A 25,949-nucleotide genomic window follows, 5' to 3' on the forward strand; every position below is an offset into this window, starting at 1 on the left:
ATTCCAGACCTTTTTCTACCGAACCACACTGCTTTGTACACTTTCTAAAATACAGCTATATATATATTTCAAAATGTATGAGCATATTGAAAAAGTGGGCAATTTTTTTTGCCATTCTATCTTTCAGGACAGTTTTGGAGATTCCACCATAGTAACTTGTCTAGAAATCAATCTTTGGAACTGAAAATTAATTTAGCATGGAATACCTTCATAAGGTTTTTAAATACCACAGAATGACAAAGTAGTAAGTCTTTTAGGTTTCCAAATAATTCAATATTCTTTTTAAATATTCAGAGTGAAATTCCACACATCAAGATGCTATATAAATTAAGATGATTATCTATAAACTTCATGCTTAAAAAGGTACAGGATGAGATCTAAATGGCTTCTAGCTACATAATTATAAATTGCATTTACTAAAACTATAGGAACTATCCATAATTACAAATTGCATTTAATAAAAATATCAACTACAAGAAGGCATCATTTTTTTTTCACTTCCACCTCCAAATTTATTATCTTTGGACTAAATGGAATAGTTGGTATTCAAGAGAGAAATTCAAGAAGGGTTTGAGTGATGAGGGAAGTTTTATGGAGGTGGGGCTTTTTGCCAACCTTATCAAGTCAATATTCTCCTCTTCTTCAGGACACTTTTATCCTCTCTATTTTGCTTAAATCGCCTGCCACGCAAATGCAAGTTAATCGGCTATATCAAATTTGGCTACTAAACATGAAAAAAAAAAAATATATATATATATATATATATAAAAGACACTCCAATAATACATTCCAAAATTGAAAGTCTAATCCCTCTCTTGCACGATGACTTTTGAAGTACTTCTTGCTCTCCTGTTAAAGTAGACTAATTTGAATAAGAAGATTTCACTGTAGGCACAGCCCCCAAAAGGAATGGTATATTTTTAAAAGTCCATTAAGTCATAGACCTTTAAGAAATAGGCAAGTTTTAGAATTCCAAGAAATAGGTTTGCATTACTCCAGATAACTCTTTATTTAGGCAAGTTTTATGGATTTTATGGATTATTTCTACACAACAAAGATACTTCTTATTCTATATTTATTGAATCTGAATGTCAACTATTACTAAGTGTAAGGAAATTAGACCACAATAATCAACGATCTTAAATCTATATACATGTATGCTTGAAATGTCAGTTAAGGAGGGGGGAAAAAAGGAATCAACCATCTTTCTAATGGCCATACTACAATCCCTGCTTTATTCACAATCATAAGAATGAAAGGGATACCACAGAAACGATCTAGTTCATCCCTTTATTTCTGATATGGCAAAGGAGATAGACAGTTCAATGACATATTGAGAATCTGCAGCAGTTTTCTACCATCTCCTATTAGTTGAAATCTGTATCTACATATAGCTGTCTATAGCTGTCCTTTCCTGCATAAGTTTTTTTGGAATCCTTTTTACCCTGTACTAAAAAGAAGAGTATGTTTTCTTTCCATTTCTATATGACCATCACACTTATTAGCCTTTTCTCTTACAGTAACTAGGTGACACAATCGACAGAACAATGGATTTAAGGTCAGAAAGACTTGAGTTCAAATCTTACCTGAGACACTTTATTTGTGGGTGATCCAGGTTAAGTCAATTAATATCTGCCTCAGTTTCCTTATTTGCAAAAAGGGGGATATATAAGAGTACCTACCTCCCAGGGTTGTGTGAGAATCAAATGAGAGAGTGCTCTGCTGAGTGACTGGCACATAGCAAGCACAAAATAAAAATGTTAGTTATTGTTATTTAGTACAAATTCATTATGCTTTTGTTAACAATACATTCCAGATGTCAAGTGTTCTCATTTCTACCTTTATAACTTCTTATATGCCCTTCTTTTCTCTAAAACTGCTACCACTCTTGTTTAATCTCTCATTTCATACCTGAACTATATCAATAGTCTGTTATTTGATTTCCTGGCTTTATTTTCTCCTCATTCCAATCTATCTTTAACTCTTCTGTCAAACTGACCTTTCTAAAATCCAAGTCAGATTTGCACATCCCTACCCCAATGGCTCCATATTATCTCTAGGTTCAAATATAAAATCTTCTGTTTGGCATTCAAAAACTTTCATAACTTGGTCCTCTCCTATATTTCCAGGCTTTTAAAATTGTACTCCTCTCCCTATACTTTTCAATCCAGAGATACTGGCCTTGTGCATCCTCAAACATGACAATCTATCAATTCCCACATAGACAGTCTCTCCTACAAAAAGCCTTTTTCAGGGCTACTAATGCTAGGACTTTACTTCTGAAATTATTTTCAACTTATCCTATATATGAGGTGTCTGTTCTCAATTGATGGCATGGTATCTTAAGACTGAGCACCATGAGATGTGGAATTGCTTTTTGTCTCTTTTTGTATTCACAATGGCTTAGCATACTCTGGCACATGGTGAGTACTTAAATACTTGATGACTTGACTTGCTGCCTTTTCTATCTGGTCCTCTATTAGCAGGCATAAGAAAAAAAAGCATAAAGCACTGAAAGGAAGAATGTCAGATGAGAACAATGTGAACACAAATGGAGTTCCCTAAAGAATTTAGTTTTTTTAAATACATACAACAGAAAATCAAAACAGAGCAGATAACAATGAACAAAATCAACTGTAGAATGATTATATAAAAATCATAATAGGAATGCTAAAGTTCATAGTAAACTGAAGTTGACAACGAAAACAATGAAATACAAAAAGGATTTTTAAAAAAGCTATACTGGGGAATAGAGAGGCAAAAAAATGGTAAAGGAACATCGTTTGGTTTGGATGAATTTTATAACTAAAGCCATACAACAAGAAATTAAGATGTAAGATACTAAGTTCCTGTGTCATTAGAAGTTTTCAAGTTAATCGATTATGTGTTATTTTATAAAACAGGGATTCTTTTTCAGGTTTGACAATGTCTAGTGAGTTCAAACCCTGCTATCTCTTTACTCCTCTGATTTGTAGTTCAAATTCTTTGCTAAAGTTTACAACCAACTCTGAAAATATCTTCTCTTCTCTTCTTCACTTAAATCTTACTCACTTCCCAAGCTTATCTCAAGCTTTACATCTCCCCTGATGATTCTAGAGCATATTGATTTCTATTATTTCTAACTCCTTTCTATTTAAAGTATGTTCTTAACGATTAGAATTTTATACACTAGACTTCAGTTACTTCATATTTAAAATTGCAAGATCGGAGCAGATGATCCCAAATTTCTCTACAGAATTAAAATTCTGGGATGCTTATATTTTTGCAACCCTCAATATTTTATTAAATCATTATATTTACAATTCTAAATCAGACTGCAAGTTTTCTGTTATAACCTACAGTGTTAGTCACTAAATTAAATTAAATATTTCTTTCAATGGATATATTAGCTTCTTGAATACAAAGATTCTGACTTTAGGATTTATATTCCAAGTGAAGAACACATACTCCCTGATATATTCTATAGCAAGTGATTAAAGGAGAATTATTGACTAAAGGGAAAATATGATTAAAGGTTGATGTCTTAAGAATTCCCATTCTTCAAAAAGAACTATGGTATAGATAGCCATTTTGAGGGAAAAAGCATTTTTTTCATGGAAAGAATTATCTAAGTTAAAATTATACTACTGAAATGCTACCTGTCTTCAGGAATCTTTAAAGACAGAAACTTCAAGTTACAAGACAACAAATGCTATTAACTGAAAGAAAACCATTTTAAGTTGAACAAAGATGCAACAAGCAACAAATTTCCCCCCTTGTAAAAAAGTGAGGCAGGAAAAACATTCCCTAGATATGCATAAATGCAAGGTTTAGGTAAAAATTAAAATAGCTCCAAAGATATATTTGCAAGGTTTATTCATGTTTCTAATGCAATTTAAAGTGTTAACATTTTCAAAAGGAAATGACCAGTTAGATCTTTGCCTCTCAGAGATTAGGCATTCAAGTTAAATTTTTGACATTTAAAGCCAAATCTTCTGTGAAACCAAATAAAATCTGTTTGCAGAAAATGTTTTGTTTTGCGCTTTTTTTTTGGGGGGGGGGGAGGTGTATGAGAGTGGGAACATTCTGCAACATCCAACTAAGACAATGGTTCAAATTATCATATCTATTACTTTTACTACTTCATAAGAGTTTCCTCTTACCTCTAGGAGTAAATATAAACTCCTCTGCTTGGCATCTAAATGCTTTTAAAATCTCCATTCAACCTACTCATATCCAGACTTAGATTATACCCTAAATTTCAGTCAAAATAGGCTTCTTGTTATTCTTCACACATTTCCATTCAGACTTCTTGTATTCTTCAATCTCTTTCAAAGGTCACCTATATTTCGCAATCTACCAAATCTGAAACCACTGAAAGGACTTGGCATTTACTTTGTGTATATGCATATGTGTATATATGTATCTCTCTCTCTCCACATACAGAAACGAGAATATTAGCTCTTCTAACAGAATACACAAACTCCATCAGGGCACACTGTCAGAAACCTCAGCCTTTGGTACAGTGGCTAGCACATGGCAAATGTTTAATAAACACTTGCTAACTAATTGTTTTTAGACTCTGATTACAAGATGATGGTGAAATAGTTCATAAGGTGCTCTCAACTTAAGTGAGAGATTCTTGAAAACATAGTAGATAAATCCTAAGTTGTTTCCTGAGGAAAAATGTTAAGTTCTATAGCCTATTAAATATTAGAATTGGACCCAGTACACTCTATTGCCTTAGAGCCTACCAATCTATTCATTACTCCAAGATGCCTCTTAGCTATATGTATTAACTGTAGATAAAATAATTTTCTGAAACCCCTGTCAATAAAAAATAAGTTAGTGATACAAAATTTACTCAGAAAGAAGTTCATAAAATGGATTAAAATACCAAATTCAATCTTTCCTGAAGAGTGTGTGCACGAGTATATACACACACATACACTTGCAAAATCTTGTAAAAAATAAATAAATAAATAAAACAAAACCCTAACTACTGTGGAAGATATTAAAAACTTATTTTGTATTTTTAGAAATAGTAATAATAGTCTACCTTGGAAAAGTTCATTTCTAACAAAAGGCCTTTCTAATGATAATTAAACTCAATTTTTATCAAGAAAAGAACATTGCTTTCACCATCCACCTGAAGCAATTGGCACTAAGCACATAAGAAGGGAAGTGTCAGCTTTTATTCAGAAAAGATCTTTGCTCTGTATCTCCTATTGATTCCTTGAGGGGAAGGTCCAGGAAGAAATGAGACAATAACCTGACCCATAACTGTATTCTTAAATATTTTGGTTTTCTTCTTAGGGATTCCTATAAAAATTACCTAAAATTGTTCTGGGGTAGAACCATGTCATGGAGGATTGCCACTTTAGATATTTCTCTCTCCAAATTAGAAATGCTTGGATAGTAGATCAATGTTAAGCTAAATAAAACCATTTCTGGCAAATATGAATATAAAAATAGCACGTTGGTATTAATATTTTTTCTTTGTTACACTTATTTTCAGGAAAAAAGTCAAATATACAACAACTTCATTTAATCTTTTTATACTATAGTATCAATAATATTTCTTAATAATTTTTGCATATAGCAAAGGGCTATAGTATAAGAACTTAACAATAATTAACTGAATGCTCACAAGTACTAAAGCCTACATCTGCAGGACTGACATCTAAATGGACTACAACATTTACAGTATTATTTTTAAATTTGGTAACATGCCTCATTTTGACCAAAGACTGGGAAGGAAGAGAATAGACTAGCATATAGAATATATTAACACATAGAATTTGGTATAGAGGAAATTTTATATTTACTTATATTTTATTTTATTTTATAATAACTTTATATTCACAGAATCCATGCCAGGGTAATTTTTTTACAACATTATCCCTTGCACTCGCTTCTGTTCCGATTTTTCCCCTCCCTCCCTCCACCCCCTCTCCTAGATGGCAAGCAGTCCTATATATGTTAGATATGTTGCAGTATATCCTAGATACAATATATATTTGCAGAACGGAACAGTTCTCTTCTTGCACAGGGAGAATTGGATTCAGAAAATAAAAATAACCCGGGAAGAAAAACAAAAATGAAAATAGTTCACATTCGTTTCCCAGTGTTCTTTCTTTGAACTGCTGCTTCTGTCCATCATTTATCAACTGAAAGTGAGTTAGGTCTCTTTGTCAAAGAAATCCACTTCCATCAGAATACATCCTCATACAATATCGTTGTCGAAGTGTATAATGATGATCTAATTCTGCTCATTTCACTTAGCATCAGTTCATATAAGTCTCTCCAAGCCTCTCTGTATTCATCCTGCTGGTCATTTCTTACAGAACAATAATATTCCATAACATTCATATACCACAATTTACCCAGCCATTCTCCAATTGATGGGCATCCATTCAATTTCCAGTTTCTAGACACTACAAACAGGGCTGCCACAAACATTTTGGCACATACAGATCCCTTTCCCTTCTTTAGTATCTCTTTGGGGTATAAGCCCAGTAGTAGCACTGCTGGATCAAAGGGTATACACAGTTTGATAACTTTTTGGGCATAATTCTAGATTACTCTCCAGAATGGTTGGATTCGTTCACAACTCCACCAACAATGCATTAGTGTCCCAGTTTTCCCGCATCCCCTCCAACATTCATCATTATGAATATATTCATCTTAGCCAATCTGACAGGTGTGTAGTGATATCTCAGAGTTGTCTTAATTTGCATTTCTCTGATCAATAGTGATTTGGAACACTCTTTCATATGAGTGGTAATAGTTTCAATTTCATCATCTGAAAATTGTCTGTTCATATCCTTTGACCATTTATCAAATGGAGAATGGCTTGATTTCTTATAAATTAGAGTCAGTTCTATAGAGGAAATTTTAGTACAATTATTTGATTGTGCACTCAATGCAACCTCTAAAGCTAAGATGTAACAAAATGTGAATTGGTTCTCTGCTGCTTGTGCTAATTTTGGCCTAATGATTAACATCAAGAAAACATAAGTCTTCCATTTAGTCAACACCACACCATTCATATGTGGAATCATCAGTTATAGCAAATAATGAAGTTCTGAATGCTGTGGATAATTTATCTTACCTTGACAGTATACTTTCCGGGGATGTCCACATTGAGATTCACACACCCACTGCTGGAGCTAGGTGTTTTGGGGGTGCTCTGAAGGCAAGTGTAGGAGAGGAGAGGTATTAGACTGACTACCAAACTGAAAGTCTTATAGAACCACTGTGCTGACCTCATTGTTGTATGCCTGTGAAACCTGGGTAGTATTATCAGTGCCATACCAGTAAACTGAATTGCTTCCATTTGAATTGCCTTAGTAAGATTCTGAAGATGACATGGCAGGATAAAGTACCAAACACAGAGGTCCTTTTTCCAACTAAACTGCCAAGCATTCCAACTCTACTGCAGAGAGACAACTCTGTAATGTTCTCTTTTGTTCAGTTTTTGCGGGTGTCTCTAGAAGCAGCCTTTTTTTCAGTTCAGTAATCACCACGAGAACAGCCAGGTTCTCCTTTACTATCTCTTTCAAAATCTTGTCTCCTTTTCTGGCGTTCAGTTAACTTTCTTAGAGGCCTATCTCTCTCCTTGGTTTGGAGAGCTTGAGCTCCCACCTGTCTTCTCTGCCCTCTGAATCTCTCAGAATGAATCCTGGCTGAGGATCCTAGCTTATATGCTCTACACTGAGTATAAACCAATCATTATATTATTAGGAAACCATTATTTGTTGTAAGAGTAAATCAATCATACTGAACTATGCTCAATTAGATAATCATTGTCTCTATCAATTCCAATGACTTAGGATCTTGTTTCAAATTCAGAGTTCTGATTCATAACACAACTCCATTGGGTTAGGCACATTGTTCAAATGCCAATACACATACACACACACACACACACACACCACATACACATTTATGGAGAACTCACACAGGACAAACATTTAGAAGGAGGTCAGAATAAGAGAGACTAGGACATTTTCAAGGTCTCTCTTAAGAACTTCACAAATGATTGTATGACATGAGATACATTGGCACAAGACTGTCCAGCATGGTCTGCCCTCATCAGAAAAGATGTTCTATGAGAAAAGCAGAATTGAGGTAGCTGAGAAAAATTTGAGATGCACTAAGTCCATAGGGGCTATTTGTGACTGACCTGTAGCCAAGCAATTCAAATTCATATTGTTCTGATCAGCCACAGACTGACACACTCTCATTTCTAATACATAGTGATGTCATTTAGGTCCTCTTCCAGAAGGAAGGACAACAGTAAAACTATCACACATTTGAGTATTTGGTTTCATTCCCCCTCCTCCTTAAAAAAAAAAACAAAAAACGCACATCTCAATTTTCTAGAATAGACTCCATTTTTTTTTTTTTATTACACAACATTTTTCGGGGGAGAGGGGAAGTATACCTCCTCTTAAAAAATAAATTTGTATATATTATCTGTGTATTATATATATTATTTGTAAATGAGATACCCACAAAGAGGATGTGTGGAACAGCAAATAGAGAGCTAGACTCAATGTCATAAAATCCTGGACTCAAGCCCTGTTCCTGACATACTGCTATGTGTGGCCTTAGAAAGTCAACTGATGTCTCTTCAGTGCTGTAGGGCAGGTACTATCAAATAAGGAACTCTATGGGCTAAATGTTTATTTCATTTTAAAATTATCATATCTGTTTTATTGTATTTTTACTTCTTTTGTAAAATACGTCCCAGTTACATTTTAATTTGGTTCAAACTGTTGTTTGATTGCTTTTACTTTAAGCAACTCTTTAAGACTACAAGTGGCAAAGAAGGTAAAGACCTGCATTGGTAAAAGGAAGTTATCTTATCAGAGCCAAGGATACCAATAATATAAAAAAATTAAATTTCTATCTCCATTTTTATATGTGTACTACTGTACTAATAATTGTGTATATCATGGAATTTATAAAAATAGAATTTTTTTAAAAATGAGATAAAGATAAAATACTATTTAATACTACCTACATCAACAGATTGTTAGATACAGATATAAATATTAGGGAGCTACTGATGTCTACTATGGATAGGTTTGGCAGAGTTAGACATATACTTTAGTGAAAGTTGCTTTTGAAAGCTGTGTGAAAGACAAATTGAAGTGGAAAGAGCCTTGAAGGAAAGAGAGAACAAGGAGGCTAATACAATAGTCTAAGCAAAAGAACCTGAGGATGTGAACTAGTTATGACTGTGTGAGTAGAGAGGTAGACAGATATAAGAGATGCTGAGAAAGAGCTCATGGAGTTTGGCAACTGACTGGATAGGCAGATACAAGTTGAGAGAAAGTGAGGAGTTTGAAGACTATTAGGGAATTAGACAACTGAAAGAACCGTGGTGCCATATAAATTGGTGTAAACTAACACTTTACACAATATAATTATTGTTTACATTATAAACAACTGAGACCAAGGAAGAAATGTTTTCTTCAGATTTATGGAGGGAGAAAAATGAATAAGAGGATCACATAAAAGAAAATAGACAATTTTGACAACATAAAATTAAAGTTTTGCTATAAAAAAACCAATGCTGCTAAAAATAGAAGGGAAAAGTTAAAGGGGGGGAAAGTAGATTTCTCTAATTAAGGTCCATTTTCAAGAACTCTAAGAATCTGATTCAAAATTATAAGAACAAGAATCATTTCCCAATATACAAATGGTCAATTTATATAAACAAGCAATTTTCAAAGGAAGAAATCCAAATTATGAACAGTCATATAAAACAAAAATTCCAAATTACTATTAGAGAAATGCAAATTAAAACCAATTCCTTTGCAGAGGACAAAAAAGAAAAAATGGCTACTGTATAATAAGCGCATTGATACAGCTCTTGTACTGGTAAAAAAAATTGGTCATTATCCTGGAGCACAGGACCCCAAAGAACTGCCTGTTGTAGCCTTTACTTGAATGGTTATGGAATTTTTCCAGAGGCACCTGAACAACTGCTAAGGGTATTTGTTAGTAGGTAGTTGGGAACATAATTGGCTCAAGGGGGCGGAATAAACTGACTTAAATCAGGGTCTCTATAAGGAGCAACTAGATTATGTGGTGGATAAACAATTGGCCCTGGGCTCAGAAAGACTTGAGCTTTAAATCCAGCCTCAAACTCTTAATACTTACAACCTGTGTGACTCTGGGGCTAGTCACTTAATCTTTGTCTTGCCAAGAAAAAAAAAAAAAAAAAAGGGAAAAAAGGACATCTGGAGCAAGCCCATCTGGAGAGGGGCCCAAGTGGGAGAGTGTTCATAAGGATAGGTATGGTTGGACTGGCAATAAGGTCCATGATTGGCTAATACATCTAAGAATTCCCAAACTTTATCTAAATGGTGGATTACATACCCCACAAGGTGATATCATGTGTCGATTGAAATCAATGGGTAATTACTGGAGTTTTTTTGTTTTGTTTTATTTTAAGAACCTCAGCCTTTTCTATGAGAACTTTGCATCTAACTGGATTCTTACAGGAATTTCCAGGAATCCAGGAACAGAATATTGCACTCTGCTGCAAATCTACTCCTTTTAATGTAAATAACCAAGTTTCCTCAATTTTGGCTCTGAAACTCATCTATAAAACAGCAATATTTGGAGTGCTAAACTTACTGGTTTATTTTGAGGGACAAATGAGATTTCTAAAATTCTTTGCAACCATAAAGTACTCTATGAGTACTTATAAAGTGCTACATAATTAGCCACTTATAATCATATAATATTAATGAATTACAAACATTTATAAAGCACCAAAGCACAAGGAACTGTCCAAGGTGCTGAAGACACTTAAAGAAAATGAAAAATATTTCCTGCCCTTGAGGAGCTCATATTCTACTAGAATAGCATACAACATCCTGTAAAATATCAACCAAAAAACATTTATTAAGTGCCTACCATGTGTCAAGTACTATGCCAAGCACTGTGAATACAAAAAGAGGGGAGAAAACAGTTCCTGTTTTCAAGGAGCTTACAATCTTAAGGGTGGAGACAACATGCAAAAACATACAAAACAAGTTATACATAGGATAAAAAGGAAATAATTAACAAAGAAAAGAAATAAAAATTAAAGGAGTTTGAAGAAATCTTCCTGTAAAAGTTGAGATTTTATTTGGGACTTAAAAGGAGTCTGAAAGAGAAGGGAGACAGGGAGAGCAATACAGGGACCAAAGAGAAAATATGTGAAACAGAGATGGAATAACCTGTTTTGAGTCAGGAAATTTGGGTTAAAATCTTGACTCTGTTACTTATTAGCACTATGATGATTTGTCACAAAAGATTTAACTTCTGTGGGTCTTAGCTCCTTGGATTAAGGATTATTTTATTTATTTATTGTATTTGTATCCTTATGATCTAGTACAGTATTCTGAACATAGCATAGCAGCACTTTATCCCTTGTGATTGTTTGATTTCTACATGATTTGATATGTGAAATGAGGTGATAGAAGAAAAGATTGAATTAAATAATCTCGAATCCTTTCCAAATCTTTAGCTACTTTCCTACTCAATTAGTATAATTTAATGGATCCCTGATTTTATCATAATAAGGCATTCTACAACATACAGATCATATTCCCCTTACAATCTCATATAGGTTTTCTGTATGTTGTTCAAAAATTCTGAATTGAAGGTCCATCCAATGGACTGTTGTACTTAACTCAAAATCTTTTAATATATCAAGGCAGAAATTATTGCCTAGCAATATTCATTCATTTTTCTTTTTCTCCAGGAAAGAACAACTCATTTCCTTTTCCAGTCATCTAGATCTCAACTATAAATTTAGAGTTGGTCCAACTCTTTCATTAACAGTTAAGAGCCTAGTAGAATAGACCTCAGCAGAGCCTTTGTTAGTTCCCATGTGGGCAACTTACCATAGGGAACAGAAAAATAGTATGCAGTTGCCTAACCATCCAGGTGCAGGGGGCTTGGGATGTGGTAAATAGGATGCAACTGTCTACTCATCCAGGTACAGGCCGTTTGGATTATGCTAAATGTTTCAAATTTTGTAGCCCCAGCAGAGCTTTATTCATTTTCAAAGTCTTAATCAGTCCACAACAAATGGTTGAAAAGTAACTTTTTCCCTCACCATGAGGAGACAATGATTTTCCTATAAATATCCCTCACAAGCAACTTTCCCTGGCTAATTAGTTCCTTGATGTTGTTTGGTTCAATCCGCTTTTATGACAATAAAGTCCTTTTTTGAAAAACAAGTCCAGCCTCTGGGTAATTCTTCCCCATCCAATATGCGATTCCCACCCAAAATGTTAAGAGAACAGACCAACCCCACAGAGCTGAGATTTGAACCCAGCTTCTAACTCCAAATCTACTACTTTTTCTTTTGCACCAGATTGTCTCTTGTAGCCCTTTTCGAGTACAAGTCACCATTAGTAATAACTGCAATTCATTCATAACTATTATGCTTTTTCTCAAATTTTGATTATTCCAATGTTATCCACAGCCAAATATCACTACCAAAATAAATGGCATTAGAGATCCATTATGTTGCAATTCAATTACTGTTTCATGAACCTAGACAAGAGGAAATGTTTGAACAAAAAATGAATGCTGCTTCTCTGCCAAAACCTACAAAGAGTAACATACAATATCCCTTTATAAGTCAAGGACTAGCTCTGCAGGAAAACAAAAGAATAAAAGCTGCTGTTTTTACAAAGGAATTCAACAGTAAACAAACAAGAAAAAAAAAGTGTCATGGACATCTACCTATACTTCACTTATTAATCTGTCCAAGATCCATAGCTAATCAACAGGCATCAATCCTGTGACATGATTATCTAGCAATCTTATTTCGGATCCAAAGCAGCATTTTCTTCTGGGCTTCCTAATTCCCCTTTCTCTACTAATGGTTTATCCTGGAACTTCCCTTAGTGCCTAGGGACTCAAGAACCACTACACTTTCTTTGCTTCAGACATGACTCTCATAATATGATGGTCACTTTAAATCAACTAATCTTTGTTATAACTCAATCTAAAAACTTTTATTTATAGAAAGGGGTAAGCTTTGAGTATTAATGATTTAAAGTTTTGATGAATTAAAAATAGGAAAACACCAACTCTGAACAGACGAACTCCTACTAAATGGCAGCTGAAATGCACGTAAAAGATTTTGTTTCACAAGAAAAACTTCATATTACATTTTTTTTTTTTTGTTTTGGGAGAAATTACTCCCGTGATGGTGATGTTAACCTTTTAGAAAATAAATATCCTTAAAGGTTTTTAAAAAAATATCTCCATCAGATGATTTTTTTTAATGGAGAAAAAAAAAGTACTACGCAATTTTGCACAAGAAGCTTCCCCTGATTATTCAACCACATTAGCTTCTAGGAGAGATTAAAAGTGACCTTTGGAACAAGTACTTAACAGCATCCTTCCTCTTCCCTCCCCATCGAAATTTTCAGCATTTAAGTCTGGAAACAAATTTAAAGTAAAACCCAAAGACATCAAACCATCAGAAACAAATCCCCTTTCGCCTTTTTTTTTTTTTTTTTGGGGGTTCTCAACATGTACATTTTATTTTCTTAAAATTTTCATGATGTCGAGGGAACATCATCCTTTCCTTCTAGTCTATCCCTAGGTTTCCTTAAAACGCTATCTCAATTCCAATTATTTCTCGTTATTATAGCTACACAGTCTCATACTTGAGTTCAGAAGGGAAAACGTAGGAGTAGGAGTTCCACGAGCTGAGCAGGCCAAGGGAAAAACGCCAGGCACCCTCCCCCAATGGGGACCATATGGAGACGGTGGGGGCGACCAAGGGTAACGAGGGAATGGCGCAGAGAATAAATACTTGGAGTGCAGTACCTTAGGGTAAAAGGCATACGTCTGCATCAGGTTTCCCCGGCCTGTCCTTCCAAGACAGTTCTCCCTCACGCTACGTTCCCTCAGCCAGGATGGCCTTGGGGTCCATTCCCTACCCCCTCTGCCCGCCTCAGGACATTTACCTGAGGCCATCATCTCCTTCTCAAAACATAGTTCTTTCGCCACAACGAGCCGCAGCTTAGCCGCGACGATGGCAGCCTCCACCACAGTCAGCGGGAGAAGGCCTCTGCGGTGGAAGTGGGGGGCTGGCTGGTCCTGCCGAGGTCCGTCCGGCCTAGCGAGCCACCCTGTTCCCCCTCCTCCTCGTTTTCCCTTCCTCCTCTGGTCTCCAGTCATCAGAAGGGCGGTGGAATCGGGCATGCCTCGCTCCTTTCCCTCCTTCAGCCTAGACTCATTGTGTTCGCCGGTTATCTCAGTACTTACCGGAGAGCAAAGACAGCGTGTCCGTAGGAGGAAGAGGCGTCCGCTTCTCCGCAGCCAGACGACTTAGCCTCTGCTTTAGTCAAGACCAGCCCGCGATTAATCCCGGCATGCTCCGCTCCGCGCTAGAGCCTCCCAGTTCACTGCCCGCCCCTTTTTCTCATCACACGTGATTGCCTCTACTCCTTGCCCGCCCACTTCCGCTCATCAGCCTTCCTGGAGGTGGGAGGGGTAAACTGAGGAATTCAACTTCCTCCTCCTCCTTCTTCACCCTCTTCCTTCTTCTGCTCCTCCTCCTCCTCTTCCTCCTCATCTCTCCCCACCTCCCGTCCCCCGCCCCTTTCCCCCGTTATCCCTCACCCCCGTCCTTCTCTCCAACACCTTCCGGGTCATAGGCGCCGAGGTGCCCTCTGGGTAACCATCTCATTTCCTCCCCTCCCCCTCCTTCTGCCCTCGACCAACCAGCCTCCCGTCAGGGAGGGACATGCGCATTGAGAACCTCCCATCTCTTCTAACAGAACCCCCCTCCCCCCCAAACCAGAGAGACCCCAGCAGCAGCAGCAGCTGATGATGAAGAGAGAGGCAGAGGCTAAGGGGGGGCACCTTTTATTTCTATTTTTAAAGGGACAGAACACTCATTTTACCCCACTTCAACCTTGAATTGCGAAGGGGGGGAGGCGATTGAGTTCCTTCCCCCACCCTCCACCCCTGAGCTCAGAGAGGGGAATTGAGCCTGAGAAGGAGAGTTTCTTCTTCTTCTTCTAACCCCCCCCTTACCACTCCTGCCCCCCTCCTTCTCTCTCCTCAACCCCCTCCACCCCCTCTCTCTTTGGCCGTGAGAGGAGGAGAGAAAGAGACCAAAAGCCTCTTAGCAACACAGCCCCTTCTCTGCTGCTGCTGCTGCTGCTAAAGCTGCTGCTAAAGCTGCTGCTGCTGCTGCTGCTAAAGCTGCTGCTGCTGCTGCTAAAGCTGCTGCTGCTATTGCTGCTCCTGCTGCTGCTGTTGCTTGGCCCTGGCTGGAGACATCTCACTACACCCAGGAGCAGCCACTTCCCCCAGCTCTCCTCCTCTCCTCCTTCTCCTCCTCCTCCTCCTCCTCCTCCTACTCCTCCTTCTCCTCTCCTCCTCCTCCTCCTCCTCCTCCTCTTCTCCTCTCCTCCTCCTCTTCCACTCCCCCCCTTTATTACCCTTTGTGTCATCCTCCACAGCTCCAGGGAAGGGACTCAAAAGTGGGGGGCAGGAAAGGTAAGTGTGTCTGTGGGGGGTTCATTGCCTCCCTCTGGCTCTGACTTTCACTTCGGGGCAACAGTAGCACCAAACCACATACGCAGTGGAGATCGGGGGGTGAAGTGGGGGGCGTAGGTGGTGGTGCTGGGAGATGGGGGGGGGGACTGAAGAAGGGGATGGACTAGAAAGTGTGTGAGGGGGGTGGGATGCCCATCTCCCTCTTGTTTAGTCAGGAAAAGACACTTTTATTTTTATTTGTTGTTTGTAAAAGTGATTTCTCCCCTTCATCTGGCACATTATTGTATCTCTTTGCTATAGTGGGGTAATACAGAAAAGAAACCCCTTCCTGCAATGGAGCTTTGAGGGAGGGAGGGAATGAGAGAGAGAGAGAGAGAGAAACTGACTTTTTAGATTTGTCACTTTAAAAAGAATTCAATTGCAGAACCTTTTTTTTTTCTTTTTTTGCCCAGGAAAACACATTGGGTTTGATTCTGAGTGGGGAAATGTCATAGTATGGATTGTATTAGAACTACTTTGCCCATTTATAGACGTGAGTGTTTTCCCCTTCTTGGCCCTGTATCTAATTTGGATATTGACTACAGTTTTGGAATAGACTTCTTGGTATTTTTGGTTTTGTGGTTGAAATTTCAGTTTTTATTTCTTTTTGTTTCTCAGAGATATAAATTTCCCTTGTAAAACATTGAAGATATTTGCTAAAAGAAGTGGTAGGGCATGGGTTATCTTTTATCCTTCACTTTTTAGCTAATTGGGTCCATATATCACTATATAAAGTTTTAATGCTCAAAAGGCAAAGTTTGAATAATACCTATGTTTTCTTTTTCCACATTCATTTCTGATGGAATTTGTTTTGAGAAAGGCTTGAATTATAACTACTATGTAATTAAGTTGTGTATTCTACTCTTTTTAAGTTAGCAGAAACAAGTCACCCCCACTTGAAAACTTTTGTTATTTTGATTTCAAGTAAAGCCAAGCTTTTCCATCAGTAGTTTGCTGGATTGAGTATCACTTTCAGTTTTAACTGAATTATTTATTTACTCTTGTAAATTGCAATGAATTTTTCATCTCTTGGGGTAGTGAACCTATTTGCTTATTACATATAAAAGAAAGATTTTTGAAAGATGCTTTTGAGAGTCAAGGAAATCACAAAGTGTAAGAGTCATGGTGTCAGACAAAAAACAACAAATGTATATATAGGCTTAAAGCTTATTCAGCCATTATTTGTATTTAAAAGAATACCATTTTGTATATATACACATATATATATATATTTTTTTAAAATCTTTCTTTACTGATATTCCTTAAAATTGGGTGAGTGCTTTCATTTCAGATGCTAGAAAGTATATTTCTGAACGCTAGTATGTAGGCCTTTTGGTAAGGCTTGAGTTAGAAAATGGGATTCAGTTTCTCATACATGCATGTTCTTTATCCTTTATTTGAAGAGGGATATACATGTACATATACACACACAAATCCTTTCTTTGTAAATGCATTGGTATCTCTGATCCCATAATTTATGTCAGCAAAAAATATTCTTCTGTAAAGCAGCAATTTTGTGATCAGACTAGCAATATGAAAACAGCAATTTGATCAGCTTGGAAAGGATAGGAGAAAAATAAACCTAGAATGATATGTAACATAAATATTATGAATAAATGATTAGAGAAATAAATACAACTAGCAAGTTTTAATTTTAATCTTGTGTTTTTAAGATTATTAAGTCAAAGGAAATTATATTAGTGTTCTAATGTGACATATATAGGTGCAGAAACTTGCTCTGTAAAATTGTAATTAACAACTTGTGCAAAATTAATCATTTACATGCAAACAAAAAAAGCTGTTGAAATAAACATATGATTCTATTTCCTGTTCTCTTGTTACAAATTAGTCCTCTTTTCTTTATTTACTATATTTCATATGTAAGCAGAAATCTGTACCATGTTCAAGTTTATTCCTCTAACATCAATATCACTTCAGGTCCAGCTATGATTTTCTGTCCTCTAGAAAGAACCAGAGCAACCTGTAACTTATGAGACATGGGGTGGCACTTTAGTGAAGAAATCAATTTAAAGTGAAGAAAATTGTGTAGATAACTGGGGTGGTTCACAATAGTTACCCAGTGGGCATCGAAGTAAAACTTCTTAAATTTGTGTCTTGAGTACAATACCTTTTATTTTCCCTGTTCGATTTGGTCTCTGAAAACCTCCCCCAGTATTTTGTGTAGATTCCTATCTGAGTAACCCTTTGTGAGCTGTTTATTCCAAACTTCCCAAATTGAAGCAGATTGATAGTTGACAATATTATTGGTGGTGCTTTTTATCCTGTTTAAGGGAAAAGTAGTTGTACTTTTAGTATCATTGAAATATAATACTAGTCACGCATTTATGTGGTGCTTTAAGATTTACCAAAAATTTTACACACAGCATTGTGAGAGAATACTAAAATTATTAACCCCATTTTACAGATGAGGAAACTGAGATGCAGAGAAACTAATGCACATAACTAAAGTCATGTAACTAATAGGACTCAAATCCAAGATTTCTGACTCAAAAACCATTTCTTTCAATATCGTGCTCGCTCGCTCTCTCATTCTCTCTCTCTCTCTCTCTCTCTCTCTCTCTCTCTCTCTCTCTCTCTCTCGTTCTCTCTCTCTCTCTCTCTCTCTCTCTCTCTCTCTCTCTCTCTCTTTCTCTCTCTCTCTCTCTGTTTCTCTGTCTCTCTGTCTCTCTCTCTCTCTCAGACTTTGGTTATAATTTAGCCTCTATACTTTTCTCCATGCAGCTCCAATTTTACAAATGTATCCACCAAGGCCCAGAATGATTGAGTAAACTGGTCCAAGGTCATAATGCATTTAATGGCTAAATCAGGACTACAACTTACTTTCAATAAATGACCTTAACACAAGATCATACTGCCTTATTTAAGTTTGTATAACTTTCAATTTTTATCAAATACTACATTTGGAAGGTTGATCTTTACAAAACAATCAAGAAATTAGATGTGAAAATGTAGAATTTCTATGAGGTTAAAGCAGAAATAAAACTTAATGTGTCATACAGTAAACAGTGCATTTCTCTCTTAATTTAAGTAATTTGGCATAGATTGTCTACTTAATAAATTGAATAATCAAAGGGTTTATCGCTTTCATTTAAGAATCAGTTCATTTTCCTTCCAAATTTACTCTTTGCCCCTCTCTTTTAATCAAGCAGTCTGTTTTCCTTCCACCATTGTATTAAAGATCTATAACTGACTTTTTGCAATAACTTATAAAACTCAAAAATTAAAATACTATGTCTTTAGGTGTGCTTCTCCCTTCCTTTCTCCCTAGATTTTTATTCAGATAATAAGTTCATTTTCTGATCTTTGTCTTTCTCTCCTCCTCCTCATTTCAAATCTTTTCTTAGCAGTTGGAATATGTATATAAATTACACAGTAGTTATTGTTACTTGTCATAGGAAAGACTACTGTCCATCTTAATAATAGTATTAAATATCCTTAAAGAATTATTAAATAAATTATAGGATATTAATAGATAATGATTGTTGATCCAACTTGGAAAAAATGTCCTAGAAAATTTTGATTTGGAACTAATTCAATTGACTTTAATTTTATAAGGTGATGAATACAATGATAGTTCATGGGAGTAATAAGACCTCTTACCCCAGTTATGCAAAATAGCAGTTATTTTAGAGGTCCTTTTTCTCCCTAGAGGGTTTTGTTGTTGTTGTTGTTTGTTTGTTTTTGGAGATAAAGTGGACATTTCTTATAGTATGAACTTCACATTTTGCATTGGATATGCAGACCCACTTCTAATCATCAGTTGGAAATAGCTGAAGTGTGCCAGAAAACCCAGTGGATTGCATAGCATGTTTACCTGAAAAAATTTTTTTCATAATGATTGACTATGATGCTTTCATGTTTCTATATAATGTGTCTTTTACATAAATTAGATAGACGCTGTTAAGTGGAAAAAGCATGTGTTTAGAAGAGTATTACTCTATATTATTAAAATACTATGATTTTTAAATGAATTTTCCACTTAATACAGTAGTCTGGGTATTTTTATTGTTCCCTTTGGACAATGAAAATAGTCTCTATGGTTTTCATTTCTAGTTCTCCAGAACTAATCACAATGATGTTAATAATTTTTTACTATACTATACAAATACTATACCAGAATGGTTTAAAATGATTTTTTTTTAATTGAAAAAGTAAACTACAAAACTTTTCTCAGGAGTGAAATTGCTGATATCAAGTCATAGTTAGCAGTTTGTTTCACATAATGATTTAACATTTTGTTTTCATGAAATTCTTATGTATTTTGCTTTTGGGTTTTTTTCCTCTACTGATTTTATTTATATAATACCTGGCAATATACCATTTCTTAAATATGATTTAATTAAGTAGTGCTATGCCCTATTTTGGAATTTTTATAAAAGCATATTGGATGTCTGCTAGAATTGGTAGCTAAGCTTTTCAGTTCTAAGGTCTTTAAAATGGTTATATGATGGTGTTTATATAACTTTAAGAAAATTATTTAATAATAAGTCCATAGTTGGATGCCCAAGAAACAGAGAATGTCATACCATTCCATATCATGGTTAATACTTCTGGTGGAATTGCCCATTAGATAACAAAAGAATTAAACTCATGTTATTCCCTTTTATGGTATTCCTTTTTGAAGTGTTTTCTCCTGGGGTCCATAAACTTTTAAACTATTTTGATAACTATATTTTAATATAATTGGTTTCATTTGTTATCTTCTGTATCTTATCTTTCACATATTCTGAAACATTACTTTTTGAAAGGGTCAGTAGGCTTCAGCCCTTTGAAGATTTCCATATTAAAAAGGTCAAGACTCCCTGTTTGAGGACAATATCTGAGGCATAAGTTGTGTACTTTTATGGAGACAAGTAAATATCTGCTCTATTCTTCTGTTTTCAAGTGACTTCATATTGCACAATCCTAAGACTATTAAAACTTTCATTTTTAACCCTTAGAAAAATACTTTTTATTTGCTCATTTAATTTACTAATAAAAGTTTAATTAGTAATGATTAACAAATACCTCTAATAAAAAATATATCTTTATAATAGTGAGAAATGATATTTTTTCTGTAAAGTATATCAGACTAAAATACAATTGATTTGTTTTTATTTGCTTGTTTATGGAAGTGAAGATATTCTTACTATGCCTTAAGAGAAATTACCAGGCCTTCAACAACACTTATACATTTGATCCAGTATTTCCTATTTAAAAACAAAGCATTTGAGATTTTGATTGCAGCAACTTAATCTTTACTGTCTTCTTAGAAAATAAGCTAAAAATGGCCAAGAAGTGCCTTAAGTAGGTGTGCATGTGTTTTAATGTCTAATAGCCTTGGTTTTCGTTTTGAATGTTCTATTGTATCTATAGGATTAACTTTAAAGCTTCTTTCTATTTCTTCTGATGTTTCTATTCCTTCTTCTTTGCAGGAAAAAAAGTTATTATCTTGGAGTGACTATAGTGTTTGGAAAGCAATCTTTGACTTATTCACTAAGTGTTCATATTAACCCAGCTAACTAGAACACACAACTAAAACTGGACTTTTCCACCTCTGTGGTGGGGGGAGGGGAGAGAGATAAATCACAAGAAGATAAACAATGGACTTTCAAACAAGCTTGGGCCAAATCTCCTACAACTTTACTATTATGTTATTAAAACTAATTGATAGTGGTGACCCAATGGTTTTGCAGCCTTTTAAATTATAAAACATAAATCTCTCTCTAAAACTCTTAAAGTGTTTATTAAGATAGTTTGTGTAGAATGTAAGTTGTTTGAGGGAAGGGAATGTTTTGTTTTTATTTTCATTTCTCCTGAACCCAGCCCAGTGTCTTGCTTATAAGAGACACTGATTAAATAACTGTTGTATTGATTTGTATTTTATTTTGCCAAGTACAGTTTGTAGTGAATTCTGTGAGGAGATTCTCAGCTATAAAATTCTATAAATACTATTAAACATAAGATTACACTAAAAAAATTCCAAATCCAACATTTTTAATTTTTATTGTTATAGTTTATATTTATATTACCTTTATTTCCAAATATGTCCTTTTCTCCTCTATAGGGAGCATAACAAAAAAAATAAAAATAAAAAAGAGAGGAAAATATACAGTTCATAAAAAATAAGCAAACATCCCTAAAGTAATAATATAATAGAAAAGAATCTATTTTTCCACTTGTCCTTAAGGACCAAGTTTGGTTTTATTGTTGTTGTTATTTTGTCATCTATATAGGTATAGTCATACTGAAAATAACAAGTTGAATTATTAAAAAAAAAAAAAAAAAAAAAGAATAAGGCCGAAACAAAAAAGCTTTAAAAATTAATCCTGAATAATTCTAGAAATTAATTGTTCAAATACCCCTATTTCATGAATTTGTAGTTATTTGCAGTGGTGGTAAATTCTGTGGTCTCTTGCATATATACAAGCCCTTTTGATAAGTGGAGTCTAATTAAAGCAGTGTAAGAATCAGAAAAACAAATATTAAATAATTTTGTGAATAACATTCTTTCACAAAAGAGTAAGTGATATTGATGTACCAGATCAAAAGGTGAATGTAACAGAGGGAAAACTTTAACCTCTTACTATTATTTTTTAAATTATTCTCTTCCCTTGAACAGACTAGTTGATAGATGTGTATACCTGTCCTTACCTCGCTTTTCTCTAAAGTGCACCAATGATTTTCTACTAGTAACAGGTATTAATAGATGGTCCTATGTTGCAAACATTTCTTAACCTAACATTTTATTTTAACAATAATAACAGGGCTGCCATTTCAATTAGAAACCTATACCATTGTATTTATTCTTTTGGTTCCCATAAAGATTAATAGATCATATCTACCTTGATGAGTCTGCTAATCTGATAATAAGTTTAACTTGTTAGATGCATAATATTAATAAACATGTTAAGTAGAGTTGAATAAGTATTTTATATTATGGCGGAAAGGAAATATAATTTGAAAATTGCTGAGCTTTTTGTGACAAACGGATTGTAAGGGTGTTATGTAAGAATAATTTTTTTTATTATTTATAAAATTAAAAGATTATCACAAAGAACATTAAATGGCATTGAAATCTATACTGCAATCATTCTAGGATTTGTTATTTTTGAATTATTTTCAGAATACTTTTCCCTTTGTTAAGATTTGTTAAATAGGAATTTTTGCTGAAGGGTTTGGTAGCCATTTTTGAGATTGTAATCTAGTTAAAAGGTTTGTTTATGCTTCCCATCCTTGTTCTGCTGATGGTATTAGAATACAGGCCAGAGCCAGACATGTAACTGTTTGTAATGTTCAAACTTCAATTAAAGCTGTAGCCTTCAGTTTATGATATATCAGGATGTTCACAAAGCTACAGCTAATTGTCAAAAATAATAGGGTTTTTTTATGCATAGATGCAGGATTTTTCCAACTTTGCCACTGCCTAACAAATATTTTTTCTATATTGTTTTTACCTTTTGTATTTAAGCTCAAACTAATTTCAGAGAATTCTAAATCAGAGGCTTGTGTTTTAACAAAATATAGGCAGAATTGACCCATAATTAATAGTGTTTTTAAAAATAATAATAATTTATTAATCAGAAAGTAACATGACCGCTTTAGTTACTGAAATCAAAATTACTGTTTAATAGATTTGACATTGATAAGCTTATATTATATTCTTGATTATTGATTTTGATTTGCAGTTTGAAAAATACACTACAATATCACATTTCAGAATACAGCAACAATTGTTACTTTTAAGAACTTTAGTCTATTTAAGAATGTTGTGTGTATGGAAAGAAAAACAGGTTTTTCTAGCCATGTGTAATAATAGGTTTGAATTTATATTTGCTGTGCATTTTGGGGACTGGTGCTACTGATGTTGTGAGTTCTATGTTTTTTAGTTGGTAAATTGGCTCAAAAGATTTTTAAAGCCAGTGTCTAATACTTTTCTGTTGCTTGTTTATTGATTATAATATCATTAATCTAGAGCTATAAGGAACTTTAGTGGCCATATAATCTGATATCCATTTTACAGATGAGGAGACTGAGGCCCAGGAGCATTCATTTGCCCAGAGTCATACAAGAAAGGAGGATAAAAAGTAGAATTTTAATAGAAATTTTTTAAGTCAAGAACCAGTGCCATGTTCAAGGCTAGTTCTGTCTTTCATAAAAGCTTGTTATAAGTCAATAAATGAATTTAATGGGCAAATTTTTTTTCTCCCATTAACAATTGATGAATTTGCTATTAATTATATTTGACTTTTTAATATTAATGATAACAATATTAATAAAACATAATTTTAATGAAATAACATTTCATTCATTAATGTAATAACATTTATTTTGATTTACTTTTTCAAAAGTGATTTATTTTGCATATAAAAGATATATGTGCCTATATATACACACATATATACACATGTCTATTGAGTGGCTGGGTGGCGCAATAGATGAAGCTCCGGACCTAGAGTCAGGAAGACCTGAATTCAGATTTTCCAAACTTTTTAGCTATTGACCCTGAGTAAATCACTTAATACTGTTTGCCTCATCTATTAAATTTGCTGCAGAAAGAAATGGCAAACTATTCCAATATCTCTGCCAAGAAAACCTCAAAAGGGGTCATGAATCAGACATGACTGAAAACAACTAAACAACATAAAATATTAGGCATGTTGATTTTCATTAAATTTTATATCAACAAACAAATACAAAAAGTATTCTGGGAAATAGGAGAAACTTCATTGAAATATAAATGAACTTTTTTGTTGTTTATTTGCTTTTTTTCTTAAAAATTTTTTTCCCTTTTTGACCTGACTTTTCTTGTGCAGCATAATAAATGTGAAAATATGTATAGAAGAATTGCACATGTTTAACTTATATTGGATTACTTGCTTCTAAGAGAGGGGTAAGGGAGGAGTGGGAGAAAGAAGAAAGAAAAATTTGGAACACAAGGTTTGGTAAGAGCAAATGTTGAAAATTATCCTTGAAAACTATGCTGTATTTTGAAAATAAAAAGCTATTATTTAAAAAAAAAAAAAGGAATATAGGTGAAGAATTGGCAAAAGGTTATTTTTAAAAGGTATATATTCAGATTACAAGGCTCTAAATACTGAAACAACTCTCCATTTTCTCTGGGCCATGAGCAGACTTTTTGAAAAATAAAGAATCATATTGGAGAATGAAGATTAGAAATGAACCATGAAAAACATGAACAGTGAGTATTGTTCCAAATTGCAGTCCTGCCTGACTTCATAATACATAGAAAACATAGCCTAACATATACCTTGAAAATGGGCATAGTAATATCCATGGTATGTATCTCACAGGGTTGTTAAAAAGATTAAATGATATCGCACACTTCTGTAGCATACTATCTAGACCTTAAAAGCACTAGATACATGTCAAAAGTGATTATCATCACTTTAAACAAGCTATAGTGTTGGCCAAAAAGTCAGCATGGCTTTGTCAAGAATCAAGAGGGTCAGTCTTACAAAGTGAAAGCCTATTTGTCTAATGACTTAAAGGTTTACAAAATGCCTTTATTATATCTCATTTTATCCTAAGGAAATCTATTAGGTAGATACCCTGCATGTTATTATCATATTGTGAATGCAGAAAGAAGTTTAGAGCGTTTTGGTCATTGTCACAGAGATATGATAAGTATCAGATGGAATTGGAGCCTAAGTGTGTCCTGACCTTGCTATTTATATTTGATCATATTATCCTTGATGGTATGTTTATAACCAATGCTTTTTCAATACATCATTGAATTTGGTCCCATCAATGTTGATAATCCTTTTAGTGATGTAGATTACAGTTTGTCCACACCTTGTCAGTCTGTCTGTGATTCTTGTCTGTGGCTTCATAGAAAGAAACAGGGATTCAATTTTGATAGGGGGAAAAGTGGTAGGGTGAGGATATTACACAGCTATTAGATAAACATGTGTGCTCTCCACCAACTAACCATCTCTTGTTCCTACTCTGTGCCTGGACCACTTTATTGTCTAGTTATACATTTCTCTTGGTTGGATCTTCCTACAACCTGTCATGGGCCTCTGCACTGCCTTTTGGGTAACCCACAATTTTAATTCTTTAGAGAATTGTCTTCGATGAGTTGAAGCTGTTCAATATAGTATTACCAGTAGAATATTGATAATATGACTTTTTTTTTTTTAAGGAATATGTTAACATATTGCTTGAGGAAAAAAAATTACTAAATAAAAGGATAGGAAGAACACCTAGACGAAATTCGAGTACACTGTGCTGAAAGTAATATGAGTTAAGCAAGTTGAGGATTTATCAGTTCTCAAAATATCTAAAAGAGTAGGACAACATAGTTTAAAACAATTATGGGAGTCGTTAACCCCCAAAAAGATAATGAAGAAAATATCCATTAACTG

The 25,949-nt window shown here is 34.6% G+C and overlaps 1 protein-coding gene and 1 long non-coding RNA gene across 4 annotated transcripts in view; one reads left to right on the top strand and one right to left on the bottom strand.

Annotated features, from left to right (window-relative positions):
• ORC4 (origin recognition complex subunit 4) overlaps positions 1-14,529 on the bottom strand; it is a 78,704-nt gene extending 64,175 nt beyond the window's left edge. Inside the window, exons 1-2 of one of the 3 annotated variants that reach the window (XM_051985831.1) lie at positions 14,281-14,529; positions 7,094-7,171 (exon numbers count right to left, since the gene is read on the bottom strand). The gene's annotated coding sequence lies outside the window, so the exon portion shown is untranslated. Of the gene's footprint in view, positions 1-7,093; positions 7,172-13,979; positions 14,060-14,280 lie in introns of those variants that run through there. The other 2 variants (XM_051985832.1, XM_051985833.1) reach the window with 2 other exon arrangements.
• Positions 14,530-15,417: 888 nt separating this feature from the next.
• LOC127554387 (uncharacterized) overlaps positions 15,418-25,949 on the top strand; it is a 184,839-nt gene continuing 174,307 nt past the window's right edge. Inside the window, exon 1 of the long non-coding RNA XR_007951967.1 lies at positions 15,418-15,522. This is a non-coding gene — a long non-coding RNA (uncharacterized LOC127554387). The remainder of the gene's footprint in view (positions 15,523-25,949) is intronic.

This window comes from Antechinus flavipes, chromosome 3, assembly GCF_016432865.1.
Source record: "Antechinus flavipes isolate AdamAnt ecotype Samford, QLD, Australia chromosome 3, AdamAnt_v2, whole genome shotgun sequence".
Lineage (NCBI taxonomy): Eukaryota > Metazoa > Chordata > Mammalia > Dasyuromorphia > Dasyuridae > Antechinus > Antechinus flavipes.